The sequence below is a fragment of the Marmota marmota genome, unplaced genomic scaffold, assembly GCF_001458135.2.
Source record: "Marmota marmota marmota unplaced genomic scaffold, marMar, whole genome shotgun sequence".
Lineage (NCBI taxonomy): Eukaryota > Metazoa > Chordata > Mammalia > Rodentia > Sciuridae > Marmota > Marmota marmota.
The window spans coordinates 2,989,849-3,004,560 of NW_025999992.1; the positions used below are offsets into that span (position 1 = coordinate 2,989,849).

At 49.1% G+C, this 14,712-nt stretch overlaps 1 protein-coding gene across 1 annotated transcript in view; it reads left to right on the top strand.

Moving 5' to 3' along the window:
• Positions 1–11,065: 11,065 nt before the first annotated feature.
• The window catches only part of LOC107159459 (tubulin beta-5 chain), a 17,481-nt gene continuing 13,834 nt past the window's right edge, over positions 11,066–14,712 (top strand). Inside the window, exons 1-2 of the mRNA XM_015506054.2 lie at positions 11,066–11,069; positions 14,493–14,498. The gene's annotated coding sequence lies outside the window, so the exon portion shown is untranslated. The remainder of the gene's footprint in view (positions 11,070–14,492; positions 14,499–14,712) is intronic.

Consider the following 14,712-nt stretch of genomic DNA (forward strand, 5'->3'; position numbering starts at 1 on the left):
GGGCACACACCCACAGGCTGCCAGGTCCCGCCCACCCTGGATCGCTAAGGAAGCAGACTGAGCAGGCCCTGAGGCAGACCTGAGGGTCATCAGGACAGGCTCTGGGATCTGCCACAGCCTGGCAGCAGTGGAGAAGAACACCCTCTTTCCTGGACTTCAAGAACCATTCTCTGCAGACCGGGCTGTGGCTGTCCCTGGGCCCTCAGCCAGGCCTGTGGAGGGTCACGGTCTAAATTGCCTTATTTAAATTGCCACTGGTTGGATTCCATCTCTTGGGTCCCCTTCTTCCTCCAGGAGAAGTCTTTTCTGCTGTCCTTTAATAAAGCCTCTACTTTCCACTCTGACCTTGCCTCGGCGTGCTTCTCTGGTGTTATTCTTCAACATTGGGGAAGCAAGGACTCGTCACCGGTCAACAGCGGTAACATATTGGAGGTCCCACCAAGATTCTACACCGAGACCACCCATCACTCAAATGGCCCTCCAGCCTATTACTTCTCAATCGGACTTCTATCATGGACCACTTGATAGACCCAATTTTTGAAGGGGGACTCCAAACTGCTTGCCCAACATCGTCCCCTTCCAGCCTGAAGAAGCCAGAACGATCTTCGCCCCCTTTCCTTACAGCAGTAAAAAGTTCCCAAAATTAGAGGTGGGAATGAAGCCAGATTTAAAGTTAGGTAGTCAGTGTAGTTAGGTAAATCAGGTCTAATATTGAGTAAGATCCAAAATGGAGGCCATGTTAAGAAGGAATTCTGGGAAAAGCAGAACAACTCTTGGAATTTAATGAATTCCCGGAAAAGCCCAAGGCCCAGAGCCCATCCCAAAGAAATGTTAATGAAGATTACTTCTTTGCCCCACCTGTGCCCCACCTTTCGGGCCTTCCCACCTACATTCCATCACTGAAAGAACTATAAAAAGGGGAAACAACTGCACTTCCACAGATTCCATCTCTTGGGTCCCCTTCTTCCTCCCGAGAAGTCTTTTCTGCTGTCCTTTAATAAAGCCTCTACTTTCCACTCTGAAAAATAAATAAATAAATAGCCACTGGATAATGCAACAAAATATATAAATCTGAAATTTCTCAGAAACGTGTTACTTACTACCAGATGTCCCCTGAGGAGCACCTGAACACCTGATGGGCCAGGGTGACCAGCTGGGCCTCCGGGGCAGTAGTCAGGGCCAACTCACCCCCAGAGTGGCAGGAAGGATACCATCAGGCTTTGCAGAGTCACTCTCAGGACCTTGAGCAGGAGGGAGGGTGGCTCAGTGACAGAGTCCTCTCAGGAGGTTCATGGCAGGCTCCATTCCCAGCAGGACAAGAAGAAAAAAAGTGAATCTCAGCAGTGGGGTGGGGGGTGCTGCTGAGGAAGGAGGATCACGAGTTCAAAGCCAGCCTTAGCAACTGAGCGAGGCCCTAAGCAATTTAGTGAGAACCTGTCTCAAAATTAAAAAATTTGGGGCTGGGGTGGTGGCTCAGTGGTAGACTACTCGCCTAGCATGCATGAGGCACTGGGTTCGATCCTCGCACCACATAAAAACAAACTAATGTATCCACCTATAAAACTAAAGATACATAAATAATTTTTTTTTAATATTTATTTATTTATTTATTTATTTTAGTTCTCGGCAGACACAACATCTTTGTTTGTATGTGGTGCTGAGGATCGAACCCGGGCCGCACGCATGCCAGGCGAGCGTGCTACCGCTTGAGCCACATCCCCAGCCCATAAATAAATATTTTTAAAAATTTCAAAAACTTAAGAAGGGGATGCAGTTTGGTGGTTGAGAGCCACTGGGCTCAATACCTGGTACCAAAAAAAAAAAAAAAGAAAGAAAAAGAAATTACATTATACTTTTATTGATTAAAATATTTATTTCCTGTGTTATTTCTTTTTTTTTTTTTAAAGAGAGAGAGAGAATTTTAATATTTTATTTTTTAGTTTTCGGCGGACACAACATCTTTGTACGTGGTGCTGAGGATCGAACCCCAGCCGCACACATGCCAGGCGAGCGCGCTACCGCTTGAGTCACATCCCCAGCCCCCCTGTGTTATTTCTTGACTTTTTTTCTGAGTTCTCGTTACTGAACCCAGAGGTGTATTACCACTATACACCCAGACTTTCTATGTTTTATTTAGAGACAGGGTCTTGCCAAATTCCTAAGCCTGGCCTTGAACTTGACATCCTCCTACCTCAACTTCCTGAATCTCCAGGACAACAGGCAGGTTCCACCACACCTGGCCCTGCTCCTCTTAGCTCCTGGAATGGACTGGGTCCTTTCTCCTTCCTGTCACAGGTGGCCTTACAGGGGGCTGGCGCCCAGGTGTTCCCTCACCTGGGGTGTTCTGTCTGCCTTTGTGTGCTCTCATGACCATCATAACAAGAGCATGCCCCGGTGAAGCTCGTGACCAGGAATGAGCCTGACCACAGCCTGGAGCCACGTCCACAGTACGGCTACACCAGACAGCCATCAGCAGAGCAGCAGCAAGAACTAGAAGCCCGCCCACATCGTCCAGGTCACTGTGTTTGGGGTGGGAGTTCTGTAGAGTCGTTTGGCAACAGCCAACTCTCGTGTCTTGGCTGGGAGTGATTTTGAAGCTGTACAGAGCATTGTGAGTCACCAGTCCCTGAAAAGCACCTTTCTATTTCTTCAAGTTAGACAAGCGCCCTTCTCTGAGGACCTGCTGATACCCTATTGCACTCTGCCACGTGCCACTTAACTTGGCAGATCCAGGCAGTACCCATGCCCTGGCCACTAGAGCCTAACAGACATGACAAACATGTGGACCAAAACCAAACAGAAGCAGAGAGACTGAGAGGAGGACCAAGGCGCAGGGCCCTCTGCATCTGCTCCTGAGCAGGCCAGGGCTGCAGCCCTTTTCCTTTCTCCAAGCACCAGCTCTAGACAGGCTCCAGGCACGCAAAGCAGCCACTCTGGATGGCTCAAGAGGAGAGGCGGTGACACAGGGTGTCAGGTGCTCATGGAGTCCCCACTGGAGGAGCCGGAGTCAGGACCGAGGGACCAGGACTGGCTCCTGCTGCTCACCACCCTCAGCTCGCCCCTGGGGCTGCAGTGGTTTTGCTGTGGCAGCCGTGTGGGGTGCCTGGTGGCCCTGCCCAGGGTCAGATGGCAGGAGGCAGAGTCCTTTCCAGAGCAGGTCTTCAGGGCTGTGTCACCTGCACACCGAGCCTTAGAGTATGTTTTCAACTCCTATGTCCTGGGGGAGGGTGATTCTGGGGACCCAGAGAGAGTTTCTGAGCCCTGTTGGATCACATATGTTCAAGATAACTCCTCTAAGCTGGGTTGGTGACCTGCACCTCGGTCCTCACCACTCAGAGGCTGAGGTGGGAGGATCCCTGAGTCCAGCAGTTCAAGACCAGCCTGGACAGCACAGGGAAACCCCATTTCAAAAGCAAATCAAAAAGTCCTCCTTGAAATTAAAAAAATAAATTTTAAATTATAAAATACAATCATAGGTTGAAAACAATACACTTAAGATCAACATTCAAGAAAGCCTAGAGGCCTGGAAATTTCTGGGGCCAAACCAGGGTTCCAGCCCCCAGGGCCACTCTTCCTCTGGACACTGAGATCCAGAGCTCGATGCCCTAGTGGAGCAGGAAGGAGCATGGAAGGGAGTGTGGTGCCAATTTGGGGAAATAAACAGGTTTCAGTTCTTATGCTAAGGAGAAAAAAAAGGAAGAGCAATTCAATACACTATCTTCAGAATATCTGACCAGCTTATTTTCCCATTTCTTCCTGGAAAATGGTAAACAAAAATATTTATTATAAATCTGACTCAAACACACCCTTTGTTCCTTTGTTCTGTCTTTGTTGCTATTTTGGTACTGGGGATTGAAGCCAGTGATGTTCCACCACTGAGTCACACCCTCAGCCCTTTTTATTTTTTATTTTGAGACAGGGTCTCGCTAAGTTGCTGGAGCTGGCTTTGAATTTATAACCCTCCTGCCTCTCCCTCGAAGTAGCTAGGATTACAGGCATGCCCAGCCATGCCCAGCTGTTTTCTTTTTTAGGAAAAGGGTACAGTGCTAAGATCCATTTGAGAAAAAGCTTCTCCGTGTAGTTGGGTGCTGGATACTGGTGCTGCATTATTCGAGGTTCTAATTTGTCTGTTTTAATTTTCTAGAATTAATTGTATTTTCCTTAGTGCTTCCTTCTCCCAGAAAGGTTGGAGCACATCCCTTTCTTCCACTCTGTGACTCCTACCTTCCCGTGACACACTGCCCTTCCTGCACCAGGCTTGGTTCACTGCATCTTGTCACCCGACCCAAGCCGAGGATTTCTGTGCCTGGACTTTCCTTGCAAGGCTCTTCCTTGTAGTGGCAGTGAGGTCAGCAGCAGGTTGGTTTCCCAGACAAGCTGGCCACAGTGATCCACACGCCCCGTGCTCCATGCACCCCACACCCAGACCCCAGCACGTTCTCGACCTGGAGCAGAAGCAAGGCCCCCACACCGCCCCAGGATGGGCTGGGTAGAAGGACCCTTCTCACATCCCCATTTCCAGGTCCCCGGATCCACGGTCCAAGGCAGGCCTGGGTGTCCACAGCTGTCCAGGCATGGCACCTGCTCTGGCATTCCTTGGGCTTGTTGCTGCCTGCCAGGCCTGGTCTCCATAGCAGATGGTCACATAAAAATAGTCAGGGAGCCCTGGAAGGACCAATTCTTCAGCTGTCCTTTTGAGCGGAAGCCAGATGAGAGAGTAGAGGAGGAATGTCCCTAGTCCGGCCTAGGGTGGGGCCCCAGCTGCTGCAGGCCTTGGCACCATGGACCAGCAGAGGCTCTGACCCAGGCAGTGTGCCTGGGAAGGGCAGGGCCAGGGAAAAGATCTCATCTGACAAAGAACACTTGGTGACCCCCAGTGTTCCCTGGGAGAACCCCCCTCCCTGGAAGGAACACTTGTCCTGTCTAATCCGTTCCTAACCAATTCCATTGTACTGAAGTGTCCTGATGAACACAGGATGAACACACCTAGTGCTGGGGGTACTGTTTCTTGGTTAAGAAGCTGGGGTCCAGCCCTGGAGTGGAGCTCAGTGGCAGAGTACAGAGCTAGAATAGCAGGCATGAGGCCCTGGGTTCTGTTCTCAACAAAGAGAAGGAGCAACCTGGGGCCCAAACACATGGCCCTGGACGGGCTTCTCTTGGATTCTGGCCCCCTCAGTTGTGAATACAGGAATGGACCTGCCTAGCAGAATGATCACCAGCTGTGATGGACTCCGACCCCTCCACTTTGTTTCTCCCTTGCTTCAGCCAGGGGGCCTGCACCAGACACCTGGACTTTCTGTATATTAGTTACAGAAAGGGTTGCAGAACTGAGAGAGCAGAGTTGCAAGGTGGGAAAGGAAGGAGATTTCTGAGTCACTGGACCAGCTGAGGGCAAGGGAGGGACAGCCGCAGAATTCCTGAAGACAGCTGAGGCAGCTGGGGAGGGGGCAGCTTCAGCTCAGCTGAGCCAGACTCTCCAGATAGCCAGTTTTGCCTCGGAGAAGAGAGGAAATAATGGGAATTGCATGATGCTTGGCTGTTTGCATGTGTTATCTCAGGAGCTTTCCCAGCAAACCTGTCAGATGGAGAGGATGCCCACCCACCTGAGAGCAGAGAGAAGCCACAGGTAGCACCTCAAAGGGAAAGGCAGGGTGGGCCCGCTGCCTCCCCACCAGCCCCTTGAGGGGCCACTTGACCAGGACAAGGTGTAAAATGGGTTCCTAACTTGGCCCGTGGGTATTAGCTGGGGGCAGAATTCAAGAAAACACACAGGACTGGTGACTGGTCATAATCAGCTGCGAACCATTCTGACATTTTTATTTATTTTTTTATTTTTTTTAAAGAGAGAGTGAGAGAGAGAGAGAGAATTTTTTTTAATATTTATTTTTTAGTTATTGGCGGACACAACATCTTTATTTTTTATTTTTATGTGGTGCTGAGGATCGAACCCGGGCTGCACGCATGCCAGGGGAGTGCGCTACCGCTTGAGCCACATCCCCAGCCCCATTCTGACATTTTTAAAGCACTGTCTTGGTTCATTGACATCATTAAATCTTTCTTTACATCACAAAAAAGAAAGTCCTTCTGTGCTGCAAATGTCCTGCTGTTGTCTCTTCTTCATTCGCAAACATTTATTAGGTGCATTTTCATAATAGGTAAGAAGCTGGGAATTGTGGTCAATATACAGAAAGTCCAGTCTTGGGCTAGGGGCCTCGCTTGGTTGTAGAGGTCTTGCCTGGCCCGTGTGAGGCCCTGGTTCCATCCCCAGAACCACACACACACCCAAAAAAAAAAAAAAAAAAAAAAGAAAAAGAGAAAAGTCTCGTCTTTAACTGCAGAGGTAAGACTCTTAGATATGAACTGTTTGGCTATTCTTATAGGGCAACACTCAGTGAGGGCATGAGAGTGTGGTTGATGCAGACATGGGGGGACAATGAGTTCAAATCTGACAGGTGTATGGTGATGTTTAGAGATATCACATAGAACTGGACCCTGGGACCAGGAAAAGGGCATATGGGATCATGCTAGTCTGGAGGTGAAGGGATGCTGGTGACCTTGATTCAATTCAACCCAAGGGGCGGGGGTAAGTACCTTAAGGATGAGCATTCCTATTGTGTTGTAAACTTTATTTATTTATATGTTGGCACTGGGGATTGAACCCAGGAGTGCTTGACTGCTGAGCTAATCCCCAGCCCTTATTCCTTTTTGTTTGAGACAGGGCTCACTAACTTGCCTATCTAGTCTCAAACTTGAATCCCCATGCCTCATCCTCCTGAGTTGCTGAGATTTTTCGGCTTGGGGCACCACGCCTGGCTCCTGTGCTTTCAGTTGTGAACATGCCACACAGCTTTAAAAGCCCTGCCAGTGCCTGCCTGTTACCTAACAGGGCTGTCAGTGACATAAGGCTCAAGCCAAAAACACTCTCTTCGAGAAGTACCAAGGAAACAGGGCTACTTCCATGTGTGCCTGGAAGCTGGGGACCACCTTCTGCACTCAAGGCCAGTCACATGTTCAACTCCTTCTCCACATCAGGTGGGGGAGTTTGTGACACTAGTTGGCCCCCACGGGGACTGTCCTGGTGGCCATCCTATTCAGGGCCTTCATCCGTAAGTCATCTGTGTTAACATGGGTGTTGGGGTCAGTGGCGGTCAGAGTTTTCCTGAGTGTGCCTGTTCTACCAGAGAGATCTCTCTTCTGAAACACATTGAAATTCCCAGGTCATAAATCCTACCTGCACAGGAACCTCAGTAACTCTAGGAGGAGTTAGTCCATCAAATGTATTTCCTGTCATATTTATTAAGTGGCTACCTTTGATTGTACCTGCTTATTCTCAGGGTTAATGCACATAGTGGTTTCCTATAAATTACTCAATTGTTCATTTGGCTTAAAAGTAATTTGAAGAAAACCTGTGATACTGCTGTGTTACGGGGTTGCATTATACCACCTTATTGATCAACTAACATCACCAACAGGTCATCAGGATCACCATCAGCACCTAATACTCCACCCCCTTACTAATCCCTAACATCACCAACAGGTCCCCTGGATTACCATCAGCACCTAGCACTCCACCCCTTTACTAACCCCTCACATCACCAACATGTCACCAAGATCACCTTCAGCACCTAGCACTCCACCTCCTTACTAACCCCTCACATCACCAACATGTCACCAAGATCACCTTCAGCACCTAGCACTCCACCTCCTTACTAACTACTAACATCACCAACAGGTCACCAAGATCACCATTATCACCTAGCATTCCACCCCCTTACTAACCCCTCACATCACCAACATGTCACCAAGATCACCATTATCACCTAGCACTCCACCTCCTTACTAACCCCTCACATCACCAACATGTCACCAAGATCACCTTCAGCACCTAGCACTCCACTCCCTTACTAACCCCTCATATCACCAACATGTCCCCAGGATCACCTTCAGCACCTAGCACTCCACCTCCTTACGAACTACTAACATCACCAACAGGTCACCAAGATCACCATTATCACCTAGCATCCCACCCCCTTACTAACCCCTGACATCACCAACATGTCACCAAGATCACCATCATCACCTAGCACTCCACCTCCTTACTAACCCCTCACATCACCAACAGGTCAATAGGATCACCATTATCACCTAGCAGGGTGCCGACACATTTTCCTCATTAGAGAAAGAGTGAACAAATCATCAAATGAACTTCAAGATGGGTCCCTGCAACAGAATCAATGGCACCCACCAATGTCGCCATGTCCCTGGACCTTCTTCCTGGAGGACCTTTGCAGTCCTGGGCCTGTGTATGCTAGCATCCAGGTAGAGGGAAGATCTGGAGGACCATCAGCAAAGTGCCTGGATGTGGGTCGCTTGGGGACAGCTTGGCCTTTTCCTCCAGGTCTCATCTCTGCTCAAGCCTTGTTCTTCTCGGGTGTCTGCCCTCTCCCTCTCTCTGCCCTAATTTTTCACTTTCCTAACAAAAATATAGAATGGAACATTTACTATTCATTCTATCAGCTTGGTAGCCACTTGTTTGATTTTAAATAAAAGGAGGTTGGGATTGAGGAGGTGTTTCTCTATCTCACACAGAGCACCAACAGAGCTCTGTCTTCAGGGCTGCTTGAGATTCCTGGTGGGGACAGCCAGATCCCCTCTGAGTGCCCAGACCAGAAACACATTCTTCCTGGGTCCTATAGAGTGTGGGTTGGTGGCATCTTTCCTTGTACCTGAGGAGATGGGCTCCCCTGTGAGCCCTGTGTGTCAGGAGGCTCTCCTGTGACCTCGGGAAGTGGACTCCCCTGTGTGCCATGTGTCAGGAGGCTGTGACCCCTTGCCATAGTGACTATAAACCCTTTTCTGTTTCTAGGGCTTCTGTAAATTGCTAAGAAGGAAAGTTTCGGAAGCAGCATGACATACAGAACCCAAATCCTTCAGCAGAAGGGTTTAGGACATTAAGGGACTGTGTCTTGGTGGCTTGAAGCCATGGGGAAGAAACTCCTTTAAATGCTTGCCGCAGTCTGGCTGGGCACAAAAAACGAGCCACTCAAGCAGGAACAAACTTTATTTCCCAACTCCTGCGAACACCACCCACCAACCAGAAACACCACACACCAACCGGAACTCCCTCCACTGGCACTTCACCAATCAACACAAACTCTCCAGGAATCCCCGTGAGAGCTCAAAAGTAGTGGGCGCCAGAGGCAGCAGGAGCCTCCCTATTGCCGAACAGCAGGGGTCTAATAAACAACTGAATACACAGCCTGTTTCAATCCGGCATCATCCAGTCACAGCAGTTATACACAGCTTAACTTAATTATCATCATCTTAATGGCTCCCTGGCGTCACCTCTCAACCATTACTTCTGGCAAAATGCCAGGGGACATTCCAACTCGCTGTGGCTCTCAACAAATGCTAACAAAAGCAAAAACCATAAAACCATTACCTCACTAATCAAATAATCACTTAGATTAACTTATGTTCTACCTAAAACCTTGACCTCTAAGAACCCAGCAGCTGTCCACAAAAAAGTGTTGTCCCCTCCACTTTCAGAACTGAGGGTACACATAACGTGGCACCACACTGAGCCATTGTGTGGAGTGCTGCTGTAACACACAGGGCACAGAGGGGAGCCTACCTCCCAAGGTCGCAGAACAGCCTCCGGACACACAACACATGGCACCTGGTACACAGCAGAATTGACTTCCCAAGGTCAGGTCTCTCTTCCGGGCATAGCCAAGCTCTGCTGCCTCAGCCTCCCCCTTCCTTAGCACAAGGGCCTTGGGCTATTGCACTTGGAGGAGAAGACATGGCAGAAGTCATATGGAAGGTCACAGAACTCACTTTGCAAATGAACCTGTGTGGCACATGGCCTGTAACACCTAGAGCCACATTTGTACCCAATTTCTGTCACATCTGGGCCGTTACACAGGGCAGGACCCCACAGAGCTGGTGCTTCCCACCTCTCCCCTGCTCTTTCTCTCCTCAGTGGCATCTGGGGTCTCCTAGGGACACCTCTACTTCTCTGGTCCCGTCCCCTTGATCAGGGCAGGGCCTAATACCATCACTTGCAGGAATAGGTAGGGACTGAACCCAGGGTGCTCTACCACTGAGCTACATCCCAGGCCTTTTTTTTTTTTTTTATCTTTATTTTATGTGGGGCTGAGGATTGAATCCAGTGCCTCACACATGCCGGGCGAGCGCGCTACCACTTGAGCCACATCCCCAGCCCCTATTCCAGCTCTTTTAATTTTTTATTTTGAGACATGATCTTGCCAAGTTGCTGAGATGGACCTTAAACTTGCCATCCTCCTGCCTCGGCCTCTCAAATAGCTGGGATTACAGGTGTGCGCCACCTCATCTGGTAACAACAGAAATATTTTTCAATCAGATATCCCAAACCTGTCTGGACGCTTGCTCTCTTTTCTAGGACAAATACATACATTTATATGTATCTATACTTTAAATAAATCACATATATATATATATATATATATATATATCTTTATAAATCCCTGTGTTTATATATACATATACATATATCCGTGTGTGTGTGTGTGTGTGTGTGTGTGCGCGCGCGTGTGTGTGTGAATGGTTTATTTCCAACTCTCCATGGAAGCAGCCGAGAGGGGTGTGGGTCCATGTGCCCCATCCCCCGAGCATGGTCACCATCTAGATGAACCCAAGCATGGGAACTGGTGGGCACAGGGTGAGGGCACACGTGCTTCTCACCTCCAGCTGTGTTCTGGCCCCATGTCCTCCCTGGAGAGCGCAGCCCAGGGTCTGGTTATCATTCGCCAGCTTGCAGTGGTGGGCAGCAAGCTGTCGGCCTCCTGGACCAGCACAGAGCTGCAAATGTGCTGCTCACTTTCTGTTGGTGGGACTGAGATAGAGGCTGAGAAGCTGTGTCCCCAACACCCAGTTATGGAATTATGGGGGCACAGCTGAGTCCTGAAATAGGGGTTCCCAGCGCCTCTCCCTCTTTAACCTTGAATCACAGTAGAGCAAAGATTCTGCCAGTGCAGACAGAAGGAATGTCTTGTCATGCTCCATAGCACAGTGGGATAACTACAGTGACAACACTTGAATATTTCAAAATAGCCAATAGAGAGAACTTTGAACATTCCCAATGCAAAGAAATGATAGCCGTGTTACCATGATCTGAGCATTGCCCATTGCATACGATTACTGGAAATTCTACACTGTTTCCCACAAATATGTACAATTATTGTTTGTTTGCAGTATCATGGATTAGACCCAGGGGTGCTCTACCACTGAATTATAGCCCCAGCCCTTATTGTTTTTTTATTTTGAGACAGGGTCTCACTAAGTTGCCCAGGCTGACCTTGAACTTGTGATTCTCCTGTCTCAGCCTCCTGAGTTGCTGGGATTACAGGCTCTATCCATCAGCAGTAAACTCACATAGCAATAGAATGGTCTGATATTTATTTTTCAGTCTAAGGTTTTAGTTGAAAATAACATTCCCCTGGCCATCACCACCCAGCTTAAAAGGTCTGCCCTGGTCTCCCCAGTAATGGAGAGGGGAAGGGTGGGCTCTCATGGCTTTGCCTGGGTGCGGTTCAGAAGAAGCCGGAGAGGAGGACACTGACTACCTGTCCCCTATGTTCTGGGTGTGGCAGATCAAGATTCGAACCTGGGCCATGAGCCTAGAATCCTTCCAATACAGGTGACTGCTTGGAATATATGTGGGCCTTTGGAGAAGTAAGCATGTGACCTAAAGCACAGAAGAGACAGCAGGACGGGAAGTGGGCACTGGGAGGGGAAACCCGAAGACAGAGGGCACCAAGGCCATGGCCTTTGTCAGAGCTGCATTGCTGCTTTAATATTTATTTTTTAGTTTTTGGCATACACAACATCTTTGTATGTGGTGTTGAGGATCGAACCCGGGCCACACGCATGCCAGGCGAGCGCACTACCACTTGAGCCACATCTCCAGCCCTGCATTGCTGCTTTAGACACAAGAAGAAAGAGGGTTTCTGAAGGCCACTCCCTGGTGCTGCCCTTTCCCTACAGGGCCAGCAGGACCTGTCCATTCAAGTCCATACTACTACTCCTTTTTTCTTTTTTTTAAATTTATTTTTTATTGATTTTTAAAAATAAATGACAGTGGAATACATTAGAATTCTTATTACACATATGGAGCACAATTTTTCATTTATCTGGTTGTACATAAAGTATGTTCAGCAGTTCGTACCTTCATACATGTACTTTAGATAATGATGTCCATCACATTCCACCATCCTTGCTAGCCCCTTCCCCCCTTTTTTCTTTGAGACAGAGTCCTGCTCTATTTTGAGGCAGGCCTCATGTTTGGGAATCCTCCTGCTTTGCCTCTTGAGTAGCTGGCATGACAGGTGTGCGCCACCATGCCTGGCTCAGACAACTGCTGATGGGCTGCATCTCAGCACCCAGACCTCTGGACTCCCTGAACCTGCTTCCAGGGCCTGTTCTTTCCATAGGGTTCCTGGGGATGGCTGTGGGTGGGGAGACATGAGCAGACTGAGTGGGGAGACACTTCCCAGCGTGGGCCGGAGTTGGAAGGGGAGGAAGAGGAGGTGAGTGGAGAATTGGGACTAGAGTCTAGCTAGACACTGTGTCTGCCCCACCGCCACTCCTTAAGGCAAATCCCCAAGTGTTATGCTCGAATTCGGGACCCCCAAAAGACCACCAGAGACCAAGATCTATGTAAGCAGCAAAGAGGTGTTTATTGCAAGCTAGCTCTGTCCCCCGCGCGCACACACAGCAACTGTGACGCTGAGAGGCCCGAGCCCAGGGTTTGCAGCAGTTTTATACACTCTTTGGAGAAGGCAGGGACCCCCACATACATCATAGCATCTCTTAGCAAATCATCACACACCGCAGGAAAATCAAATAACAACTCTAAAACATGATTAGCACATTCACTGGCGGGAACAAGTTGGGTAGGGGGGATTGGTTATTACAAGAGGGGGATTCGTTTGAACTGATTGGTTTAAGCCAAAAGGGGTGTTCGTGCTGAACTACATGGTTTCCCAACACCATAAACTACTGGGAGGGTCATCTGGCATCCCAGGTATTTCCCTGTCTCATGCTGATTGGTGGCTGCTAGGGGGTTGCTATGGATCCCCACCTAGCCTGACTGAGTCAGGGACACCTGGGGCAGCAGATCTCTCCTGTTATTTGTAGATAAACAACTTAGCAGGGTGGGAATGTGCCTAGGAGTGCTCTGTGGGTCTTTCCAAGGACAAAGGTGATGTCCCTCCCTTGGACAGGCTTTGCTCTGAGGTAGAGGCTGGTTTTTCACAAGGAGTTTGAGTCCTAAACTGGAGACTGGTTTTCTAGCTACAAAGGTTGCATGTGTGTGTGTGTGCGCGCACACGTGCACAGGATGTAGAAGGACTCCTGAGGACTCTTAGCAAGCTTGTCTAATGACATGGACACACTTAGACAGCTGGCCTTCTGGACTTCCTTATGTGCATTCCTACTCTAGTCCCCTCAGTACTAGGGGCAGGCCTCGGGCCTGGGTGAGATCCTTTCAGCCCTGCTTGTCAGCAAGGTTATAGGTTCTGACCTGAGCCCCAGCTCTCTCATCTGCAAGAACCCTGTCTTGAAGGGTCAGGATTCTCTAAGTTCTGAATGACAGCATCCAGCAAAGAGCCCCTATTACCTCCCCACCCTATTTTGTCAAGGTGTGGGCATTTGGCAAAGGTCCACCAACAAGCAGTGGCCTTCAGAAATCCCAGTGGGTCAGCATGTTCCCTTGAATCCAGGTTATAGCAGAGGTCCCAAAGCTATACCGACACCCCCTTCCCAGCCCTGTAGACTCAAATTCTAGCCAAAGAACCAGCATTGAAAAGGCAGTTCTCTCAATTAACTACTGAGTGGACACTGTCCTTTACTCTGCTGATGGCTCTGTCCCCAGGGAGTGAGTGGTCCAGGCTGAGGGAAAGGCCCTTCCGGACCACACAGTCCTTCAACGTGACGCCTTCCCCACCAGACGCAGCTTCAGCCAGACAAGGAAAGGTAGCATTTACTTGGAGTCAGTAATTATATCAGCAAAGCAACAAACAGCCCAAATAAGGGTCTGAACAGTCAGAGGAGGGCCCTGGGCCATCTCAGCTCAGTGTGAAGGGGAGGCAAAGCTGAGGCCTCTTACCTGCTTCCCTGGGAGTACAGGTGTGAGAAGAGACACTGACTGGGCCCAGGACCAGGCAGAGATCAGCACTGGGGTCAGAGCAGAAACCCATGGTAAGACAGCAAATCCCAGGTTCAGAAACATTGAAAAACTCCACAAGAAAAAGCAATTCTAAGTCCTCCACCCCCTTTCAAACATACACACAGCAGGATTTCCCCCAAGTTTTCATGAATTGAAAAGAAACTGCTGGTTGGAATGACAGACCACTGCTTCCTCCTTGTGGTTGTTTCTACCTGGCTTGGGGATGGAGAGAGTGATTCGATAGGAAGTATCCTGACCTGAAGTGATAGAACTCCAGGAGTCTTTGGTGGATGCACATTTGACTGCAGGTGCCAGAGAACCCTGGCATTTGAAAGCCTGCCAGGCTCCTAGCGGTCCCCCAGAATAACCCGTTCTTTTTATAGATAAGTAAAGCCCAAAAAACTGAGTGAGTCTACACAGAGCTATTGAAAACTGAATCATAAATAAAATGCAAGCCACCTATTCACCATCTAATGGCCATTTTTTTTTCTACTGCACAC